This window comes from Schistocerca piceifrons, chromosome 10 (genome assembly GCF_021461385.2).
Source record: "Schistocerca piceifrons isolate TAMUIC-IGC-003096 chromosome 10, iqSchPice1.1, whole genome shotgun sequence".
Classification (NCBI taxonomy): domain Eukaryota; kingdom Metazoa; phylum Arthropoda; class Insecta; order Orthoptera; family Acrididae; genus Schistocerca; species Schistocerca piceifrons.
In genome coordinates, this window is record NC_060147.1 from 91,614,755 (window position 1) to 91,638,529 (window position 23,775).

A 23,775-nucleotide genomic window follows, 5' to 3' on the forward strand; every position below is an offset into this window, starting at 1 on the left:
CACTGAGAATCCGCGGGAAACAACTCAGTATGAACGTGACTCGCCTAAGGTGAACGTTTTCTGTGCCATTTCAGCCAATAAAGTTTCTGGTCCCTTTTTCTTCGAAGGTGCTATTGTAACTGGACTACAGTATCTGAAGATGTTAGAGAATTGGCTGTTCCCTTAGCTCGAACAAGAAGCACAATAATTCATATTTCAGCAGGATGGAGCGCCACCACATTGGCACTTATCTGTCCGTAACTACCTGAACGTCAACTACCCGAGGCGATGGATCGGCCGCCAGGCAGCCCGTGACAGAGCACTTCATCACTGGCCTCCAAGAAGCCCTGATCTTACCCCCTGCGATTTTTTCTTATGGGGGTATGTTAAGGATATGGTGTTTCGGCCACCTCTCCCAGCCACCATTGATGATTTGAAACGAGAAATAACAGCAGCTATCCAAACTGTTACGCCTGATATGCTACAGAGAATGTGGAACGAGTTGGAGTATCGGGTTGATATTGCTCGTGTGTCTGAAGGCGGCCACATTGAACATCTCTGAACTTGTTTTTGAGTGAAAAAAAGCCTTTTTAAATACTCTTTGTAATGATGTATAACAGAAGGTTATATTATGTTTCTTTCATTAAATACACATTTTTAAAGTTGTGGTATTCTTTTTGAATCACCCTGTATAATGAAACAGGCGACCCGCGCGTGTTCTGCGCAGTTAGCGCCAAGTACAGGGTGTTTCAAAGAGAACATACGTATTACAAGGTATTATTTTGTCCAAACTACCGACGCTGCGCCTCGGCTGGTCTATTGGAGAAACGAATACATGGTCTCGTTCATATTAATAGCCACTAGATGTCTCCTGTTTTACTTGGTAACCGTCATATGTTTAAAATGGCTACTCCGCAGCAGAAATCAACTTGTGTTCTCGAGTTTGCGAAGTGCAATAGCGTAATTACAGTGCAAAGACGTTTCAGGTGGAGGTACCAAATTGATCCTCCGAATGGGTGGAACATGCGCAGATGTTATCGACAGTTTCTAGATACAGGATGTCTATGTAAAGGAAAGAGACCTGGCCGCCCTAGAGTTCCCGATGAAAATGTTGCACGAATTCAAACTGCTTTCCAACGTAGTCCTCAGCATCAACACGTCGTGCCAGTCGGGAGTTACAACTGCCCACAACAACAGTCTGGTGTGTTTTGAGACCTCAGTTGGTTATGAAGCCATACAAGTTACAGCTGTTACAAGCTCTTCGTCTTGATGGTATTTTGTAATGAGATTCTTGATGCTATTGACAATGATAACACTTTTGCACAATGCATTGTGTTCAATGATGAAAAGACTTTCCATGTTTGTGCTCACGTAACCAAACACATTGTTCGAATTTGGGGCCTGCGGAACCCACATGCAGCCATTGAACATGTACGAGATTTGCCTAAAGTCAATGTGTTTTGTGCGATATCCGCATTATCTGTTCCCGGCCCATTCTGCTTTTATGGAAACACGGTTAACGGTCACCAGTATCCCGCTATGTTACAAAACTGGTTGTTTTCGAGGCTGCACGAAGGCAACTTCATTTTTCAACAGGATGGGACACCCCTTCACTGGAGTCGCCAAGTGCGTAAATATCTGAATGAAACTCTACCGAACCGTTGGATTTGTCGTCAAGGAGCTGGCTACGTACCATGCCACGGCTGGGCTCCACGGTCAGAGGATTTGACATCCTCTGACTACCTGTGGGGTTTCGTGGAAGACAACGTTTATGTACCACCACTCGCAAAGAACCTGGAAGAGTTGAAGAAGCGGATCCGTACTGACGAACGACAGGCTTGCTCGAGTACGGGAGGAATTTATCGATGTGATATTATTCATATCGCTGATAGGGGACATATTGAACATCCGCAATCTGAACTTGAAAGATTCGTAAATATGTGTGTAAAGTTTCATATTCGTATCTGTTAAAGTTTAATAAATATATCCATTCGAAATACGTACATTCCTTTTAAAACACCCTGTGTTTATCTGCCGCCTGAAGACTTGTGTGGAGCCGCGCGGGGTAGCCTAGCGGTCTTAGGCACCTTTTCACGGTCCGTGCGGATCCCCCCCCCCCCCCCCCCCCCCCCCCCCCCCCCCCCCCCCCCCCCCCCGCCGTCGGAGGTTCGAGTTCTCCCTCGGGCATGGCTGTGTGTGTTGTCCATAGCGTGAATAGGCTTGGGGACTGATGACCTCAGCAGTCTGGTCCCGTAAGACCTTACCACAAATTTCCAAAAGACTTGTGAGGCATAATGTCTCTGATAACCATCCTGCTGATGGGATATTAAACTCTTAAGCTTCCGTGCTTTCTTCATTCTTGTCTGGTGTAGCGGTAATAAACTGTAGAAAAATACTCCTGGCAAGGCACGGAGGAGGAGAGTACGTTCCTCTCAAAAGACTGACAGAAAATTAGGGAAACTGAATACTTCAAGCCTCACTGCACCTGCATCACCAAAAAACGTGCGAACATATTCGCGGTCTATTATCACAAAAATTTCTAAATTCTTTTACTCGTCGTAGTTAAGCTTTCATACAACCCACCAGGGTGGCCGAGAGCGCTAATGCGCTGCTTCCAGGACTCGGGTAGGCACGCTGGCCCTGGATCGAAGCCGCCCAGCAGATAAACGACGGGGGCCGGTGTGCCAGCCAGCCTGGATGTGATTTTTCGGCGGTTTTTCACATCCCGCTACACGAATGCCAGGCTGGTCCCCACGTTCTGGCACAGTTACACAACTCTGATATCTGAACTCTTTAGCACTATTTCAGGGCCGGCTGCTGGTGGCTGAGCGGTTGTAGGCGCTTCAGTCTGGAACCGGGCGACCGTTATGGTGGCAGGTTCGAATCCTGCCTCAGCCTTGGGTGTGTGTGATGTCCTTAGTTAGGTTTACGTAGTTGTAAGTCTAGGGGACTGATGACCTCCGATGTTAAGTCCCATAGTGCTCAGAGCCATTTGAACAATTTTGAACTATTTCAGGGATTACACTAGACACAAACAGCTGGGGTACACTACTTACATCCCAGGGGGTTCGGGGTGGCGTCAGGAAGGGCATCCCCACCACTCTCTGTTACTAACACCGCCTAATCCGTCATAACATGGCCGACCGCGTGTTGGCATTGGACAAGGCCCAAAGAAAGAAAGATAAGCTATCATACAGAGCACCTCCCTCTGTCGCTATCAATATATCTCTCCTCCGTCGCTGTCTTCTTTTCACATGTTGATTTACAGTCTATTCCACTGCAACTGTCTCCACCATACCTCGGCAGCTCAAAAAAAAAATTTCCTCCTGTACATACGCGTTTAAAATTTTGTACCAAAATGCACCTTCCCATATACCTAAGTGCTACAGTTCGACGGTATGAAGGGTCGACACCTCCAAAGCTTATGTACAGACTCCACTCCCGTATGTTTCATTTCCACTATCCACAAATCGACGTACTTCTCACGCAGATAGTTACACTATGTCTCAGTCTCGTGTCAGGATTTTGGATGGACAGCGACGTCGAGTGCGGAATATTAGAAATATCTTTACTTATGAGGCAGGCATTTACAGTAGGATAACGGAGGAAGTTTCCGTGTCGTTATGCGCGAGAAAAGAGAAAGGCGGCTTTGTGCTTAACCTGCATTTAGTTACGCCTAAATTTCAAAGTGCCGGCGATGCGCTCGGCAGATGCCGATATAAAAGCTATAATGATCGCATAAAACACTACACCATGGAGTTATATAGCCTAAAGGAAGACATAAAATTCTAGAAATACTTTCAGCTCACAATTTATGGAGAATTTCCATACTACGTCAGAGGACTAAGCGCGGCATTGAAAATTAATAGGACGGTATTCAGATTTATGGCCACGTAGCTAACGAGACGTTGATAACGGCTCCAAATTCATTAAAGACTGAATGATGTGAAATGTTAAGGCCTACAAGATTCTCTTATTTGGCTGCGTTGTGGAAACTTAGATTTTCAGTAACAAAAACAGCTCAGGTCGCTAATGACAGCAGAGGCTTTTTTACGCGTTTCGCCTTTTTGAGAAATCTTACGGATTTATTTGGGAACAGCGGGTAACGCATTAGTCATAAATAGCCAAACTTTGGGTATGCACCTTCGGCGAAAGTATGCAGTAACGCTGAGATAACTCCACACTTGTAATATTGAAACACAAATATTGCATCGCCAGTTGAAGAAGTTATGAATACAACTTCCTGGCAGGTTAAAATTGTGTGCTGGACCGAGACTCGAACTCGGGACCTTTGCCTTTCGCGGACAAGTGCTCTAGCAACTGGGCTACCCAAGCACGACTCACGCCCCCTCCTCACAGCTTTACTTCTGCCAGTTCCGGGGAGTTATGAATACGTAACACATGCGCGCACTACGTAAGACTAAGGACTCACCGTCTTGTTCGTACGTTGCCTTTAACACCGCACAATAAATAGCTGAATTCGGGCAGGTGACGTGGTACAACTTCACACTGATAAGTGGACTCACACTGCCATGTTGTTTGAAAATCTGCCTGTGCGCATATGATATGTATTCACTGCTACCACAATTTCTGTTCTTGTGTTTCGAGATTATAAGTGTTGCTTATTTCACCACTGCTGCATGTCTTTGCCGAAGTAGAGTACTATAATTTTGGCTATTTATGACTAATATATTATCCGTGATTCCCAAATAAATTCTCTAGATGAAAACTTACATCTAATTAAGTCATCGATTCGAAAAAGAAGTTCCTACGTTGTGGGCTATAGATCGTGACGATGATATTGGTTGGATCAACTGGCTTATAAGAATTTTCTGTGTTAGGCTTGCTATCATAGTTTTCGGAATAGAAGTAATATTTGTGTTGTTTGTAGGTACAGGTTAGGAGTCAGCATCCAGTTGAACTTGAAAGATCGACAAGGCCAAAATAAAAGCGAAGACAGCAGTTGCAAGTAAGAGCAGGAAGGCAATACGAAAAAGTGAAACAGATTTACAGTGACACCTGGGAAAGCGCAAGAAACCCAAGAGTATGGAAACAAGATACTGTCTCCCAGAAAAGTAGAAAATCGTTATAAAAAATCACCTGTGGACGAAGCGAATGTCATATCATGTGCCTGTATGATGATAACATGATGCAACAATTACGAAGAAGAAATCGTTCTTAACTTCGATGGAATACTGCCATCATTATCGCAACATTGTAAAATAACGGGTGTCGCTTCTGTTAGCTAACAAATATTGAAACGAATATTGCAGAATAATGGGAAAAGGCATGTTTGATACTGAAATACAGTCATTCCTAGCTGTAACTAGCCAAATGTTGCTGTGACTGTCCTGTTAAATGGAAAAGAAAGAAATGACGACGCACACCTGTCAAATAAGTATTGGAACTGGATACACGTCCTGATTTCCTCCTCTTCCTTGTCTCAGTCCATCTCCTTCCAGTAGTCTATCTCCATTTGCTCCGACCCCTTTTATTTATTTATTTATTTATTTACAAGTCAAGTTGCGTAGGACCAAATTGAGGAACAAATCGCCAAGGTCATGGAACATGTCAGTACAAGAAATTACAAAATAAAGTAATAATATCTACATCTACATGATTACTCTGCTATTCACAATATAGTGCCTGGCAGAGGGTTCAATGAACCACCTTCAAGCTGTCTCTCTACCACTCGAACGGCACGCGGGAAAAACGAGCACTTAAATTTTTCCGTGCGATCCCTGATTTCTCTTATTTTATCGTGATGATCATTTCTCCCTATGTAGGTGGGTCCCAATAGAATGTTTTCGCAATCTGAGGAGAAAACTGGTGATTGAAATTCCATGAGAAGATCCCGTCGCAACCAAAACGTCTTTGTTTTAATCAGTGCCACTCCAATTCACGCATTATGTCTGTGGCACTATCTCCCCTATTTTGCGATAATACAAAACGAGCTGCCATTCTTTGTACTTTTTCGATGTCATCTGTCAGTACCACCTGATGCGGATCCCACACCGCACAGCAATACTCCATCCAATAGGGCGGACAAGTGTGGTGTAAGCAGTCTCTTCAATAGATCAGTTGCAACTCCTAAGTGTTCTGCCAATGAATAGAATTCTTTGGTTTGCTCTACCCACCACATTATCTATGTGATCGTTCCAGTTTACGTTATTTGTAATTGTAATCCCTAAGTATTTAGTTCAATTTACAGCCTTCAGGTTTGTGCACTTATCCCATAATCGAAATTTAGCTGATTTCATTTAGTACTCACGTGAATAACTTCACACTTTCCTTTATTCAACGTCAACTGCCACTTTTCGCGCCATACAGATATCTTATCTAAATCATTTTGCAATTCGTTTTGGTCATCTGTTGACTTACAAGACGGTAAATGACAACATCATCTGCAAACAATCAAAGACGGCTACTCAAATTGTCTCCTATGTCGTTAATATAGATCAGGAACAACAGAGGGCCTATAAGAATTCCTTGGAGAACACCGGATATTACTTCCGTTTTACTCGATGATTTTTCGTCTATTACTACGAACTGTGACCTTTCTGACATTAAATCACAAATCCAGTCGCACAACTGAGGCGATACTCCGTAGGTACGCAGTTTGGTTAGAAGACGCTTGTGAGGAACGGTGTCGAAAGCCTTATGGCAATTTAAAAATATGGAATCAATTTGACATCCCCTGTCGGTAGCACTTATTACTTCATGAGTATAAAGAGCTAGTTGTGTTTCACAAGAACGATATTTTCTGAATCCGTGGTGACTATATGTCAATAAATAGTTTACTTCGAGGTACTACATAATGTTCGAATACAGTATACGTTCCAAAACCCTACTGCATATCGACGTTAGTGGTATGGGCCTGTAATTCAGCGGATTATTCCTACTTCCCTCTCCGGGAATTTTCCAGTCTTTAGGTACGGATCTTTCTGTGAGCGAGCGGTTGTATATAATCGCTAAACATGGAGCTATTTTGTCAGCATACTCTGAGAGGAACCTAACTGACATACAGTCTGGACCGGAAGCCTTTCCTTTATTAACTGATTTAAGCTGCTTTGCTACACCGAGGATATCTACTGTTTCTCATCATGGCAGTTGTTCTTGATTGGAATTGAGGAATCTTTACTTCGTCTTCTTTGGTTAAGGGATTTCGGAGAACCGTGTTTAATAACTCTGCTTTGGTGGCACTGCCATCAGTGACTTCACCGTTGTTATCGAGCAGTGAAGGTATTGATTGGGTCTCTTTCCACTGGTGTGCTTTCTGTATGACCAGAATCTCTTCGGGTTTTCTGCCAGATTCCGAGACAGAGTTTCGTTGTGGAAATTATTAAAAGCATCTCGCATTGAAGTACGAGCTATATTTCGAACTTCTGCAAAACTTTGCCAGTGTTCAGGATTTTGCGTGAAATATGGCATGATTTCTTCGGTGCTTCTGCAACAGCGATCTGACCCGTTTTGTGTACCATAACTTATTATATGGTATATATCTCTCAATTGCTGTCTTTCATATAATTCCACAACTTTTCTATACTTACATGGTGAGATCGGAAGGAGTGACTACTGCAACCTACATCCTTCTGAATCTCCTTTCTGTATTTCAAGTGTTTCAAATGGCTCTGAGCACTATTGGACTCAACTGCCGAGGTCATCAGTCCCCTAGAAATTAGAACTACTTAAACCTAACTAACCTAAGGACATCACAAACATCCATGCCCGAGGCAGGATTCGAACCTGCGACCGTAGCGTTTCTGTATTCATCTCTTGCTCTCTCTCTCTACGATTTTTACCCTCCATACTTCCCTCCAACACTAAATTGGGGTCCCTTGATACGAGTCCTATCAATCGATTCCTTCTTCTAGTCAAGTTGTGCCACAAATTTCTCTTCACCCCAGTTCTATTCAGTACCACCTCATTAGTTACATGATCTACCCATCTAATTTTCAGCCTTCTTCTGCAGCACCACATTTTTAAAGCTTGTATTCTCTTCTCATCCAAACTATTTATCGTCCATGTTTCACTTCCATACATGGCTACACTCCATACAAGTACTTTCAGAAAAGACTTTCTAAAATTGAACATTGTCGTGTTGGAAGTCAGATCTGAAAGCTGGAGAGATGGGAATAAAGAGTCTGTAACAGTCCTTTCCACCAACCTGTCTCTGCAACTCCTGCTCTAGTGGATAGTTTTGGTGCCTCTGTATCACTAGGCTCCAGATTCGATTCCTGGCTGGGTTGGGAATTTTCTCTGCCCGGGGACTGGGCGTTTGTGTTGTCCTCATCATTTCATCATCATCATCATCATCATCATCATCATCATCATTCGCAACAGTGACTAGATTGCACTGTGTGAAAAAAAATTGGGACACTGTAAAAGTTGGGACTGTGTAAAAGTTGGGACTGTGTAAAAGTTGGGACTGTGTAAAAGTTGGGACTGTGTAAAAGTTGGGACTGTGTAAAAGTTGGGACTGTGTAAAAGTTGGGACTGTGTAAATGTTGGGACTGTGTAAATGTTGGGACTGTGTAAATGTTGGGACTGTGTAAATGTTGGGACTGTGTAAATGTTGGGACTGTGTAAATGTTGGGACTGTGTAAATGTTGGGTCTGTGTAGAGACGCTGATGACCGTGCAGTTGAGAGCCCCATAAACCAATCATCATCATCATCATCATCATCATCATCATCATCATCATCATCATCATCCACCAAACTGTCATCTTCTAAAGCTGTGTTGCTCGTCGGTCGTGGGCTCTTCTTCGGCAGAGAACTTCAACCTGTGTTTGTGCTTTTTCATTTTCTTTTTTTTTTCTTTTTTTTTCTTTTTGTGGGGTGCCCAGGTTAGTCCCTGTATCTACAGAGGGCAAGATCTGTAGTACTGACAATGATGATAGGCGTCACCTCTCATTAATGTAAGCTGTCTGTTTCTGTTTTAAAATATCACTTTTTACACTGTCTCCTGCAACACTCGACATAGCGTTCTTAATAGTACGGTAACTTTTCTGACAACTTCCGATATTGAGTACGACATGTCCGTCTGAAACAGAGAGACACGTGCGGCTCTGAAGAACACCCGAAACAGTCTGACAAGCGCAGCCGAAGTACTTCGTCTCCCAGGCGCGCCAAAGCCACCTGAAGGTGCCCGAAACACTTAGATTGTAATATCATTACTTGTATGTTTCTCAAAACTAAGTGAAATTTAGTAAAAACGTTAGACTCGTAGGGTAACTGAAAACTAATAAGATTAGTTAGGCGTTTTGGCACTCAACACCCGAATGTACCGACCAATCAGAAGCAAGTTCAGTACAACTGGCGGACACTCCCACGGGAATGGTTACATACTGTACCATCTGTCGCTTGTATCTTAATCCACTTTTCCACCATACGCTATTTCACGTGTATCAAGCTGCATGAAGGCGAGCTTCTAGCAAGATAAAATACTGGCGGCCACAGCCAAAAATATCACAGCTTCCTGACAAATCTATACTCGATGTTAACAAATTTCTCTTCTTCAGAAACACTTTCCCTGCCATTACCAGTCTATATTTTATATCCTGTCTACTTCGACCATCATCAGTTATTTTTCTGCCCAAATAGCAAAACTCGTCTATTACCTTAAGTGTCCCTTTCCTAATCTAATTCCTTCAGCATCACCTGATTTAATTGGACTAAATTGCAATGTAATATGTAAGAAACTATCAGCCTTGATTGCGGTAATGAAACCAACCTCTACCTAGGATTCAGCCCAAGTAATTGAGCCTTCTTCAGAAGATAAACCTAATTCTATAGTATGTCTACGAGGGCATGGTCTAGAAATAAAACTAAAACAGCCTGAATAGACATAGTCACATTTTAAAAATGCGGTACATAGGTACGCCTATTCAGGCTGTTTTAGTTTTATTTCTAGACCATGACCTCATAAACTGTGGTGAGCGTACTGTAAGACCTTCAGTACACACACTATCAAATTATTTGACCTGGATTATTTCACCTGTCGCTCTAACGAAGTAGGCGAGTGTCAGCAATATGTCTCGTGGTCTTATTGTGGCGGGTTTATCTTCTGCCGTTAGGTCAGACGATAGAAATGCCACTTGCACACTTAGAGTAGCAGATTGATGGTGACCAACTTTAAACAGAATTTGATTAATTTTCACACACGTTTATTAAAATAATAACAAGCATAAAAATTACTTAACTTGGTTCTGGATGCTATTTACAATTGACAATCTGAAGTTCCTTTGGTATTGGTACGTTAATCTTATTCTCACATATCTCTGATACTTGACAGTGTCTATTCATTTATCTTCATGGCTATGTAGAGGAATATGATAATCTTATTAGGCGCAGACTGAAACTTGACTATAGACTCATGCAGACTGACTAATCGGAGGTCTGTACACTCGTTATAATACCTCGCGCATTCATGTTTCACTGCGCGAGTGTGATCCACGAGGAGAAAAAGGTTCTACGTTAGCAGCAATCTCATGGGCTGCGTTACATATTAATACGCGGATCGGTGGAAGCAGAATTTGGTCTGTCTCTATGGCAGCGCCATCTCATAGTGCGGAGACGGATGAGCGCTGTGCCTGCGCTGTTGTGCTTAGTGGGGCGCGCTCTAGTGGAAAATTTTGTGTATGCGCTGACTACGCAGAACTACACTCCTGGAAATGGAAAAAAGAACACATTGACACCGGTGTGTCAGACACACCATACTTGCTCCGGACACTGCGAGAGGGCTGTACAAGCAATGATCACACGCACGGCACAGCGGACACACCAGGAACCGCGGTGTTGGCCGTCGAATGGCGCTAGCTGCGCAGCATTTGTGCACCGCCGCCGTCAGTGTCAGCCAGTTTGCCGTGGCATACGGAGCTCCATCGCAGTCTTTAACATTAGTAGCATGCCGCGACGGCGTGGACGTGAACCGTATGTGCAGTTGACGGACTTTGAGCGAGGGCGTATAGTGGGCATGCGGGAGGCCGGGTGGACGTACCGCCGAATTGCTCGACACGTGGGGCGTGAGGTCTCCACAGTACATCGATGTTGTCGCCAGTGGTCGGCGGAAGGTGCACGTGCCCGTCGACCTGGGACCGGACCGCAGCGACGCACGGATGCACGCCAAGACCGTAGGATCCTACGCAGTGCCGTAGGGGACCGCACCGCCACTTCCCAGCAAATTAGGGACACTGTTGCTCCTGGGGTATCGGCGAGGACCATTAGCAACCGTCTCCATGAAGCTGGGCTACGGTCCCGCACACCGTTAGGCCGTCATCCGCTCACGCCCCAACATCGTGCAGCCCTCCTCCGGTGGTGTCGCGACAGGCGTGAATGGAGGGACGAATGGAGACGTGTCGTCTTCAGCGATGAGAGTCGCTTCTGCCTTGGTGCCAATGATGGTCGTATGCGTGTTTGGCGCCGTGCAGGTGAGCGCCACAATCAGGACTGCATACGACCGAGGCACACAGGGCCAACACCCGGCATCATGGTGTGGGGAGCGATCTCCTACACTGGCCGTACACCACTGGTGATCGTCGAGGGGACACTGAATAGTGCACGGTACATCCAAACCGTCATCGAACCCATCGTTCTACCATTCCTAGACCGGCAAGGGAACTTGCTGTTCCAACAGGACAATGCACGTCCGCATGTATTCCGTGCCACCCAACGTGCTCTAGAAGGTGTAAGTCAACTACCCTGGCCAGCAAGATCTCCGGATCTGTCCCCCATTGAGCATGTTTGGGACTGGATGAAGCGTCGTCTCACGCGGTCTGCACGTCCAGCACGAACGCTGGTCCAACTGAGGCGCCACGTGGAAATGGCATGGCAAGCCGTTCCACAGGACTACATCCAGCATCTCTACGATCGTCTCCATGGGAGAATAGCAGCCTGCATTGCTGCGAAAGGTGGATATACACTGTACTAGTGCCGACATTGTGCATGCTCTGTTGCCTGTGTCTATGTGCCTGTGGTTCTGTCAGTGTGATCATGTGATGTATCTGACCCCAGGAATGTGTCAATAAAGTTTCCCCTTCCTGGGACAATGAATTCACGGTGTTCTTATTTCAATTTCCAGGAGTGTATGTACACAACATAAACATATTACAGAATAAGGTTTATCTTCTGAAGAGGCTCAATTACTTGGGCTGAAACCTAGGTAAATGTTGGTTTCATTACCACGATCGAGGCTGATAGTTCCTTATATATTAGAGTATCACGATTGCTGACTGGGCTACTATGTTGAAAGTACTGAAACTGCATTGTCCTTGTATTGCATTTTTTTTATGTTCGTGGGCTGCACATACCTTGGAAATTTTTTACAGTCTTTCCAGTGTCAAGTTTTCACCAACGAGAACCTCGCTATAGGAAAACTTTCGTCATAAGAGTAAGTTGTCGTTGTTGTTGTTTTTGTTGTTGTTGTGGTTGTGGTCTTCAGTCCTGAAACTGCTTGGATGCAGCTCTCCATGCTACCTTATTCTGTGCAAGCTTCTTCATCTCCCAGTACCTACTGCAACCTACATCCTTCTGAATCTGCTTATTGTATTTATCTCTTGGTCTCCCTCTACGATTTTTACCCTCCACGCTGCCCTCCAGTACTAAATTGGTGATCCCTTGATGCCTCAGCATATGTCCTACCAACCGACCCCTTCTTCTAGTCAAGTTGTGCCACAAACTCCTCTTCTCTCCAATTCTCTTCAATACCTCCTCATTAGTTATGTGATCTACCCATCTAATCTTCAGCATTCTTCTGTAGCACCACATTTCGAAAGCTTCTATTCTCTTCTTGTCTAAAGTATTTATCGTCCAAGTTTCACTTCCATACATGGCTACACTCCATAAAAATACTTTCAGAAACGACTTCCTGACACTTAAATCTATACTCGATGTTAACAAATTTCTCTTCTTCAGAAACGCTTTCCTTGCCATTGCCAGTCTACATTTTATATCCTCTCTACTTCGACCATTATCAGTTACTTTGCTCCCCAAATTGCTAAACTCCTTTACTACTTTAAGTGTCTCATTTCCTAATCTAATTCCGTCAGCATCACCCGATTTAATTCGACTACATTCCATCATCCTCGTTTTGCTTTTGTTGATGTTCATCTTATATATTCCTTTCAAGACACTGTCCATTCTGTTCAGCTGCTCTTCCAAGTCGTCTGCTGTCTCTGACAGAATTACAATGTCATCGGCAAACCCGAAAGTTTTCTATTTCTACTCCATGGATTTTAATACCCACTCCGAATTTTTCTTCTGTTTCCTTTACTGGTTGCTCAATATAGAGATTAAATAACATCGGGGAGAGGCTACAAAGTGGGAGGACGATTTATGAAAACGGGGGATTGAAGGTTAATAGACGGCTTGTAGAAGAGGTGGACTTAAAAATAAAGACGGAGGTAGAATATGAGGACACAAAGGGGGCTGCAGCTTGGCTGTGTTTCGGCAAGCGAGGGATGCCTCATTACTTTTATTTGCACCTCACAAATGTAGAAAAGCGAGCAGGAGGAGGCAGTAGGCAAACTGAGCGTGGAGCACAGTGGAGGGCTGCAGGTGTGTGTGTGCGCGCAGGGGAGGGGGGGGGGGGGGGGCGGAGAGTTGGCTCAGAGGCTGTGGTGTTGGGTGTTTGCACCTGTCCCAGGCGGGGGCGGTCGGTGGTAGCCTCATTTGCACAGTGTGGGCCTTCCTCGTGTGAACTTGCCGCTTATCCACTCATAATCCCGGCTTCCCTCTGTGTCGCTGGCGGCTCAGGGCAGGCTGCGTGCGTGTGTGACGTTTGTTCAGCGCCGGTCTGCGCTGCTGCTGCTCTCATATCAGATTCTCTTGGTGCATACTAGATGGCACTGTGCTTTATTGAAGTTGCGTCAGTCCTGCTTCCAACCGAGCGAAGTGGCGTAGTGGTTAGCACACTGGACTGGAATTGGCAAGGACGACGCTTCGACCTTGCGTCCAGCCATTCTGATTCAGGTTTTCCGTGATTTCCCTAAATCGCTTCAGCAAATGCCGGGATGGCTCCTTTGAAAGGGCGCGGCCGACTTGCTTCACCATCCGCCCCTAATACGATGAGACTTTCTGTTTCGTCCCCTGCCCCAGATCAACCAACCAGTGCTCTTTCCCGAGTAACCCCATCCTCTCTCCCTGCATACTGTAAGCTTACAGCCTCACTCCGATCTGTATTTATGGACTTTGTCCTGTGGCAAGTTTAATTCAGTCAAGCGAAAGTCTCAAAAGTGCAACACCGTGAAGAATAGCGAGTAACGAAATTTTATATTATTGTAGAAGAATCAAGTTTCCGATAATTGCTAGTAATTCTTTTTATTACTATTAGCGGTTTCGATACATCTACGCTGTCATCATCAAGTCGTATAACATTATTAGACTAGAATGAAATTTTCACTCTACAGCGGAGTGTGCGCTGGTGTGAAACTTCCTGGCAGATTAAAACTGTGTGCCGGTCCGAGACTCGAACTCGAGACCTTTGCCTTCGCGGGCAAGTGCTCTACCAGGAGCAGGAGAGCTTCTGTGAAGTTTGGAAGGTAGGAGACGAGGTACTGGCGGAAGTAGAGCTGTGAGGACGGGGCGAGAGTCGTGCTTGGGTAGCTCAGTTGGTAGAGCAATTGCCCGCGTAAGGCAAAGGTCCCGAGTTCGAGTCTCGGTCCGGCACACAGTTTTAATCTGCCAGGAAGTTTCATTATTAGACTAGTTTAGAGCCCGCTGCTTCACTCGCGTAGATTGTATGGCCTGCAGAGGGATTATTTTATTTAATCAAATATTTATGTTGTTCACAAATTGCAACAAATGGCTCTGAGCACTACGGGACTTAACATCTATGGTCATCAGTCCCCTAGAACTTAGAACTACTTAAACCTAACTAACCTAAGGACATCACACACACCCATGCCCGAGGCAGGATTCGAACCTGCGACCGTAGCGGTCGCGCGGTTCCAGACTGACGCGCCTGGAACCGCTCGGCCACATGGCCGGCAAATTCCAACAACTTCTAAGCTTTTCACGCTAATTAAGACCGAACAACCATGCTCTGATCCGAATGTAATTCTGACCAGAAAGTGATACTGGTAACTGGAATCCAAAGTCTTTCTTAATCATGCCGTTTATCTTCTTGTGGAGATATTTGCATAGCAACTTTCATCCGCTAACAAATATTTGTTCATATCTAACAGAGAAGTGGAATACCAATTTTGATAAATTTAGGTTTAAATTTTGTTATGTAACGAAACATTTGCCTTAAAATTTTCATCCCCTATTCCACTCCCCTACGGGTCGAATTTCAAGGAACACTGAAACACGTGTATATATATATTTTTGAATTTGCAACCAATAAGTCAAATACCAGTTGTCATAGATGTACCCTGAAAGCCTTTAGTTCTTTAATAATTATTTATTTTCAAAAAAACTTTCCCCCACTATTTTACCCGACGATGTGGTAGAATTTCAAAAATGCTGAAACATGTATTCTTTGTTTTCCGACTGAGAAACCAAATACCAGTTTTCGTAGGTCTAGTTTTAAAAATTTTTTCTTCCGCTATTTCACCCCCCTTCGGGTTCGAATTTCGCAAAACCTCATCTCAAACGATGCCTACAGTATGAGATCCACAGCATCTCCAAATTTCAAGTTTCTGTCCTTAAGACATTGCCTTTTATACAAGGAGGAGGAGGAAGAGGAGGAGCAGGAGGAGGAGGAGAAGAAGATGTACTTGCTTTTTACAACATTGCAAGTCACATAGCGAACTCCAGTATGTCACAAAATACCACACAAAACATACAGCATGTTGCGCTGATGTCCCAGCGTACATCAATCCACTTGACGCCGCAATGGCGAGATTCATCTGTGCAAAATCGTACTAGGTGAGTCGCCATTGTGGTGTCACGTGATTAATGTATGCTGGGATATCAGGACAACATGTTGTATGTTTTAATTGTGTGATATTTTTATTTGTGACATCCTGATGTTTGCTGCCAGTTTTTACTACTATTTGACGCAACATCGCTATGTGACTTTCAGGTACATCTAATAATGTTATAATACTCGACGATGACAGCGTAGATCTGTCGAAACTGGTAACAGCAGTGAAAATAATTACCAGCGATCTTGGCAAACTTGGTTTTTCAACAGTAATCTAACTTCCAGATCGCACCCACAACGGATGCAATGTCAGACATACAGTATATCACGAAATCTTTACTTATTGGGTAGATGTACTATCAGAGTGAAAAATGCTCAAGTCATAGTACAAAAAAAAGAGAATATGCCCCTTACAGAGTTACAGGAGTAAAAGAAGGGAACTAGCTTTTCGACTTGGCCGGCAGCTTCAGAACCACCACCACCTAGCTCCCAGAGAAAGGGAAAGAAGGATGGTGGAGTCAGTTGTTTTTCTTTCAAGAGATTAACACTCGCTATTGCGCAGGCTTCTTACAGGGTTAAAAATCGGACTTTTGTACGGCGGCTTACAAATCGCCATTGGTCTTCCAATTATTTAATAATTACTCCATACCCCCTATCCCCGCAATTGTCATACGTGGGCGTCTTGGTAACATGATACGTGATGTCATTTCATATCATATGACACATGTCATTTGCCATGCCGTCTGGTATGAAACAACGTGTCATTAGACTCCATAAAAGAGCCATAAGAATAATAACCACAAAGACTAGTCGAGCTCATTGTAAAGATCTGTTCAGAACACTGGGGATTTTAACTGCTCCGTGTGAATACAGTTACCAGTCAGTTGCACATATCAAAAATAACGTTGGTAATTACTGCACAAGCAGCTCTGTCGGTGACGATGTAACAAGAGATAGATTCAACTTACATTTAAATGCTTACAAGGAATGGGCTGGGTCTGGATCTTCTGGTCCAACTGAATTAACCATTGACTGGAAATGGTTACATTCTGCTGTTTGGAGACCATTTGCAGCCATTCGTCGACTTCATGTTTCCAAACAAAGATGGAAATTTTATGGATGGCACTGCGCCATGTCACTGGTTCCCAACTGTTGGTAACTGGTGTCAAGAACATTCTGAACAATTCGAGAGAATGGCTTGGCCACCCAGACCGCCCGACGTGTATCCCATCGAACATTTGTGGCACACAATCGAGAGGTTATTTGTACACAATCGTACATCGGCAACAATTCTGCAGTTATGGACAGCTATTTTTTAGGGCACTTCCAATGACTTGTTGATTTCATGCCATGTCTAGATGCTGAGCTACACCTGGCATTAGTTGGTCCGATAGGATATTACGTGGCGTACCATGACTTTCTTGACCACAGTCTGTTTTAAACAGCGTTGGCGATATTCTGCTGCCCTGTCTGAGATCTTTTGATGTTTAGGATGTCCCACTCAATTTTGTCTCTACTTTAATTGCTGCATACGATAGCGGCTATATTCTCCGAATTAGCTATATTTTCTGTGCCTCTACACTTACTGCGCGTTAATGCCGTTTTGCCTTTTGGGCGTTTTGTCACCGTCGAGTGGCGTCTCATTCCTCCGTCAGTCACTATCTGTACGAGTTTCTCACTTGCCTCCGTGAGTGGCGGCAGCAGCAGCGTTTATCGATACTGGTACTGCTGTATCTTCTTTGGCGTGGCCGCTATATTTCCGTGTCATGGTGTGTGTGGCAGTTGGTCGGTTGCGGCGGAGCAGTGAGGAAGTCTCTGCGGCGTGCACGCGATGTCAGAGTTGTGTGGCACTAGCTGCGAGAACTGCCAAGTTCGTCACCCACCGCACCTGCATGCTGGAGTTGAGTAATCAGTGAACCTGTGATGAAAGCTCAACTGCTGTTGATTGCCGGTTGTTGCATCCTGGGCTGTCCCCGCAAGCAGTAACGTGATGGTGTGTTGGAGTCGGCAATATTTTACGGCCGTCTCCCTGTATAGTGTTCAACCTTTGAAATGATTATAATTTATTAGTGAAGTGCACCAGCGATATCTTCTGCCTTGTGGCCATTAACATTCCGGTTACCTGCCCTGGTCGTTAGCATAGTTTTGCGGCAGTGTGTTTTCCTCGCCGCTGTCTGGCATGGCATGTAGTTCGACAGCTTCGTGTTGTTCTCCTTTTATCTTTGAGTGTTTACTGTGCCTTGACTGTGTTTATACGCCAGTTATTAAGACATAATCCTGCAGCAATCCTCATCTTCGCTGGTACTTTGGTTGTCGTGCTATTGGTCGGGTGGAAGGAATTGATTATGGGGTTGGTTGGTTTGTCAGCCGTCCGTAGGTCCTGCTGCAACCCGATTGTGTAGTATTATGCTTGGCTGTCTGTCTCACCTAAACTGTGATTAGAGTTTCCTCCCCCAGGCCGACCCTTGGAACACTTCTGAGCACCACTGTTCTGTTGTTTGCGATTGTGATTTTATTTGGTCGCAGGTACTGTGCCAGGCCTTCAGCCGTGTATTAATATTGTCTGTTTTATGTTTAGTGTATGGCCTTCAGTCGAACTTCATAAAGACTTTAAGATTAGGCCTTCAGCCGTGTTTCATTTAAAATTCTTCTTGCTCTGTATTTAGGCCTTGCAATGTCTTACAATCTGTGGCTTTAATATGTAAATCCTTCTCTGTAAGGTTTCCCTCTAATTATCTTGAATTCTTGAAACGGCCAGCCATGTTCTGTAAATGTTTATCTTAAGGTTGTCTTTATTTATTCTTTAGTAATTGTTTGGGTCTTCAGTCGACAAGATACTTCAGGTTTTCTTAAGATGTTTTTCTGTTGTACTGTGTAAAAGCTTATCTTTAAAACCTCTCTTTTATTGTGTAAAGAAATTTTTTTATTGGGCCTTCTAACAACCCTACCACAACAAAGGTCAAAATTTAATAATGATTGTGGTGTTGCTCACGCTGCTAAATACTGCATTTTCGGGCAACAACAAAGTTATTATGTGCCAGGTGTCATTAGAGCACAGTTATTAAAGTCATTTCATGTAATAATGAATAAACTAGGCACTCATATTTCCGTGTTTCCCACGCTGGTCTCGTTGTAAAATCATGGCTCAATTGTCGAAAATCTAGGTGGTGATGATTCCAAGCTCGGATGCAAAGAGGCCTAGGTTTTATTCTGCTATATTCAAAACTTTTGTAGATGCGCTTCACAAACCATTCTTGAAGATTAAACCTTTCAAAGTTAGCACAATGGTGATGTAAAAAAATAGTCAGCACTCCGAATTTAAGTTACACTTCTTTTTTACTACTTCTGCTGCAATATCACGTAACACACAAAACATCACTTCACAACACAAAACATACTTGAAAACATCTTCCTCACTGTTAAAGTTCACATTTTATAAGCTCGCTACGTTATGCGTCTTTCCAACATGACGTCCAAGACTTGACCTTCTCAAGGTCCGACTCTCTAACTACTGCTTACGCGCCCAAAAATCAGAGTTACAAGTACGACAAAGATCATAGTGACAAAAGAAAGAATACACATAAGGATAATATCATTGCAATATAAACATATCGATGTATCAAAGTATCTCTACATTAATGAAATAAAATCTGAATGTTGTCTCAGAAATATGTCAACTACTTCACAGAAACACAGTAGATTATTACTGGTATCGAGAGGGTCAGGTGAGGTGCCGTAGTGGTTACGTAATTCAAGTAAAATTACAGCCTTCAGTCGAAGAATTAACTTGAATTTTCCTTAATGGCCTTTAGCCGGAATTTGTAAATGCTTTGCTTTCTAAAGAATTCCTTAGCTGATCTGAAATATTATTTCGGCCTTTAGCCGAGAAGATATTGTAATTTTTCTTAAGTAAGGCCTTCAACCGTTACTTTAAATCCTGGTGTTTTAAAAGCAATCATTCCAACTTATTTTGGAGAAGTTACTTTGGCCCTGAGCCGTGAATTGATCTTTGTTGTTTTAAGGAGAGTACTATGCATTGGTTTGAGCAATAAAGATGTGTGTGTTGTTGTATAACTAGCAGTAATTGACCTTGGCTCCTTTCCACAACCTGATCCGCTCTGTCCTGCGAAACCAGATTTCACCTACATACTTTCTCGCTTCCCACAACGCGTTGATCGGTACAAACTTTCGCGCTTTTTGTAAATCTACAAACATTAAGTGTACCTCCTGAGCTTTAGAAAAGGACTCCTCAATTGTATAAGGTTAAAAATATGATTCATACAAGGTCGTCCAACCATAAAACCAGCCTTGTCCTCTAGCATCTTTCCCCGAATCTCATTTTCCACCGTATTTTTCAGAATAGCGCTGAAACATCTGCTGATAATTTACACAACACTAACCATCTGTTACTGGTTTGATGCTTCTTGTTCCCTATTTTTATACATGTCATACATGATACGCACCGAACCGCTCTCATGATATTTCGTTTCCCCCCCCCCCCCCCCCCCCCTGCAAATGACTGAACAATTTCAGAAGTCTCATATTTGCACAATTCTATTGCAACTCTTTCCAGTCCACCTGTCTTAGCATTGCTTTAGTGTTCTACATGACAAAGGTTGACTACCCCTGGTATGTGCAACAAGTAAGTGCAATGTTCTACGCCTCTACGGGGAGCTGGCGAAGGTCTCACTGCAGTCAGAGAGTAGCGCTGTTCTAACAAATTAGACCAGTATTGCTGTGTTTGTCGTCTCCGGTATCTCGTCAGTATACAGGGTGTTACAAAAAGGTACGGCCAGACTTTCAGGAAACATTCCTCACACACAAAGAAAGAAAACATGTTATGTGGACATGTGTCTGGAAACGCTTACTTTCCATGTTAGAGCTCATTTTATTACTTCTCTTCAAATCACATTAATCATGGAATGGAAAAACACAGCAACAGAACGTACCAGCGTGACTTCTAACACTTTGTTACAGGAAATGTTCAAAATGTCCTCCGTTAGCGAGGATACATGCATCCACCCTCCGTCGCATGGAATCCCTGATGCGCTGATGCAGCCCTGGAGAATGGCGTATTGTATCACAGCCGTCCACAATACGAGCACGAAGAGTCTCTACATTTGGTACCGGGGTTGCGTAGACAAGAGCTTTCAAATGCCCCCACAAATGAAAGAGGGTTGAGGTCAGCAGAGCGTGGAGGCCATAGAATTGGTCCGCCCTCTACCAATCCATCGGTCACCGAATCTGTTGTTGAGAAGCGTACGAACACTTCTACTGAAATGTGCAGGAGCTCCATCGTGCATGAACCACATGTAGCGTACTTGTAAAGGCACATGTTCTAGCAGCACAGGTAGAGTATCCCGTATGAAATCACGATAACGTGTTCCATTGAACGTAGGTGGAAGAACATGGGGCCCAATCAAGACATCACCAACAATGCATGCCCAAACGTTCACAGAAAATCTCTGTTGATGACGTGATTGCACAACTGCGTGCTGATTCTCGTCAGCCCACACATGTTGTTGTTGTTGTTGTTGTGGTCTTCAGTCCTGAGACCGGTTTGATGCAGCTCTCCATGCTACTCTACCCTGTGCAAGCGTCTTCATCTCCCAGTACCTACTGCAACCGACATCATTCTGAATCTGCTTAGTGTATTCATCTTTTGGTCTCCCTATACGATTTTTACCCTCCACGCTGCCCTCAAAAGCTAAATTTGTGATCCTTTGATGCCTCAAAACATGTCCTACCAACCGATCCCTTCTTCTAGTCAAGTTGTGCCGCAAACTTCTCTTCTCCCCAATCCTATTCAATACCTCCTCATTAGTTACGTGATCTACCCATCTAATCTTCAACATTCTTCTGTAGCACCACATTTCGAAAGCTTCTGTTCTCTTCTTGTCCGTACTAGTTATCGTCCACGTTTCACTTCCGTACATGGCTACACTCCATACAAATACTTTCAGAAACGACTTCCTGACACTTAAATCTATACTCGATGTTAACAAATTTCTCTTCTGCAGAAACGATTTCCTTGCCATTGCCAGTCTACACTTTATATCCTCTCTACTTCGACCATCATCAGTTATTTTACTCCCTAAATAGCAAAACTCATTTACTACTTTAAGTGTCTCATTTCCTAATCTAATTCCCTCAGCATCACCCGATTTAATTTGACTACATTCCATTATCCTCGTTTTGCTTTTGTTGATGTTCATCTTATATCCTCCTTTCAAGACACTGTCCATTCCGTTCAAATGCTCTTTCAAGTCCTTTGCTGTCTCTGACAGAATTACAATGTCATCGGCGAACCTCAACGTTTTTATTTCTTCTTCATGAATTTTAATACCTACTCCGATTTTTTCTTTTGTTTTCTTTACTGCTTGCTCAATATACAGATTGAATAACATCGGGGAGAGGCTACAACCCTGTCTCACTCCTTTCCCAACCACTGCTTCCCCTTCATACCCCTCGCCTCGTATAACTGCCATCTGGTTTCTGTACAAATTGTAAATAGCCTTTCGCTCCCTGTATTTTACACCTGCCACCTTCAGAATGTGAAAGAGAGTATTCCAGTCAACATTGTCAAAAGCTTTCTCTAAGTCTACAAATGCTAGAAACGTAGGTTTGCCTTTTCTTAATCTTTCTTCTAAGATAAGTCGTAAGGTTAGTATTGCCTCACGTGTTCCAACATTTCTACGGAATCCAAACTGATCTTCCCCGAGGTCTGCTTCTACCAGTTTTTCCATTCGTCTGTAAAGAATTCGCGTTAGTATTTTGCAGCTGTGACTTATTAAACTGATAGTTCGGTAATTTTCACATCTGTCGACACCTGCTTTCGTTGGGATTGGAATTATTATATTCTTCTTGAAGTGCGAGAGTATTTCACCTGTCTCATACATCTTGCTCATCAGATGGTAGAATTTTGTCAGGACTGGCTCTCCCAAGGCCGTCAGTAGTTCTAATGGAATGTTGTCTACTCTGTCAAACTCTTCACGCAGTATCGTATCTCCCATTTCATCTTCATCCACATCCTCTTCCATTTCCATGATATTGTCCTCAAGTACATCGCCGTTGTATAAACCCTCTATATACTCCTTCCACCTTTCTGCCTTCCCTTCTTTGCTTAGAACTGGGTTGCCATCTGAGCCCACACATGTTGATTGTGGAAATTTACAATTTGATCACGTTGGAATGAAGCCTCATCCGTAAAGAGAACATTCGCACTGAAATGAGGATTGACACATCGTTGGATGAACCATTCGCAGAAGTGTACCCGTGGAGGCCAATCAGCTGCTGATAGTGCCTGCACACGCTGTACATGGTACGGAAACAACTGGTTCTCCCGTAGCACTCTCCATACAGTGACGTGGTCAACGTTACCTTGTGCAGCAGCAACTTCTCTGACGCTGTCCTCGTCGTTCTAGGTCTTCCCCAGTCGCGAGTCATAGGCTGGAATGTTCCGTGCTCCCTAAGACGCCGATCAATTGCTTCGAACGTCTCCCTGTCGGGACACCTTCGTTCTGGAAATCTGTCTCGATACAAACGTACCGCGCCACAGCTATTGCCCCGTGCTAATCCATACATCAAAAGGGCATCTGCCAACTCCGAATTTGTAAACATTGCACTGACTGCAAAACCACGTTCGTGATGAACACTAACCTGTTGATGCTAGGTACTGATGTGCTTGATGATAGTACTGTAGAGCAATGAGTCGCATGTCAACACAAGCACCGAAGTCAACATTACCTTCCTTCAATTGGGCCAACTGGCGGTGAATCGAGGAAGTACAGCACATGCTGACGAAACTAAAATGAGCTCTAACATGGAAATTAAGCGTTTCCAGACACATGTCCACATAACATCTTTTCTTTATTTGCGTGTGAGGAATGTTTCCTGGAAGTTTGGCCGTACCTTTAAGTAACACCCTGTA

General features: G+C 43.8%; 1 protein-coding gene and 1 non-coding gene across 3 annotated transcripts in view; both read left to right on the top strand.

The window, feature by feature from the left end:
* Nucleotides 1-23,775, top strand: part of LOC124718993 — a 661,726-nt gene that overhangs the window by 75,418 nt on the left and 562,533 nt on the right. The window lies entirely within an intron of this gene.
* Nucleotides 14,571-14,645, top strand: Trnat-cgu. Its single transcript has one exon. It is a non-coding gene; the product is annotated as a tRNA-Thr (tRNA).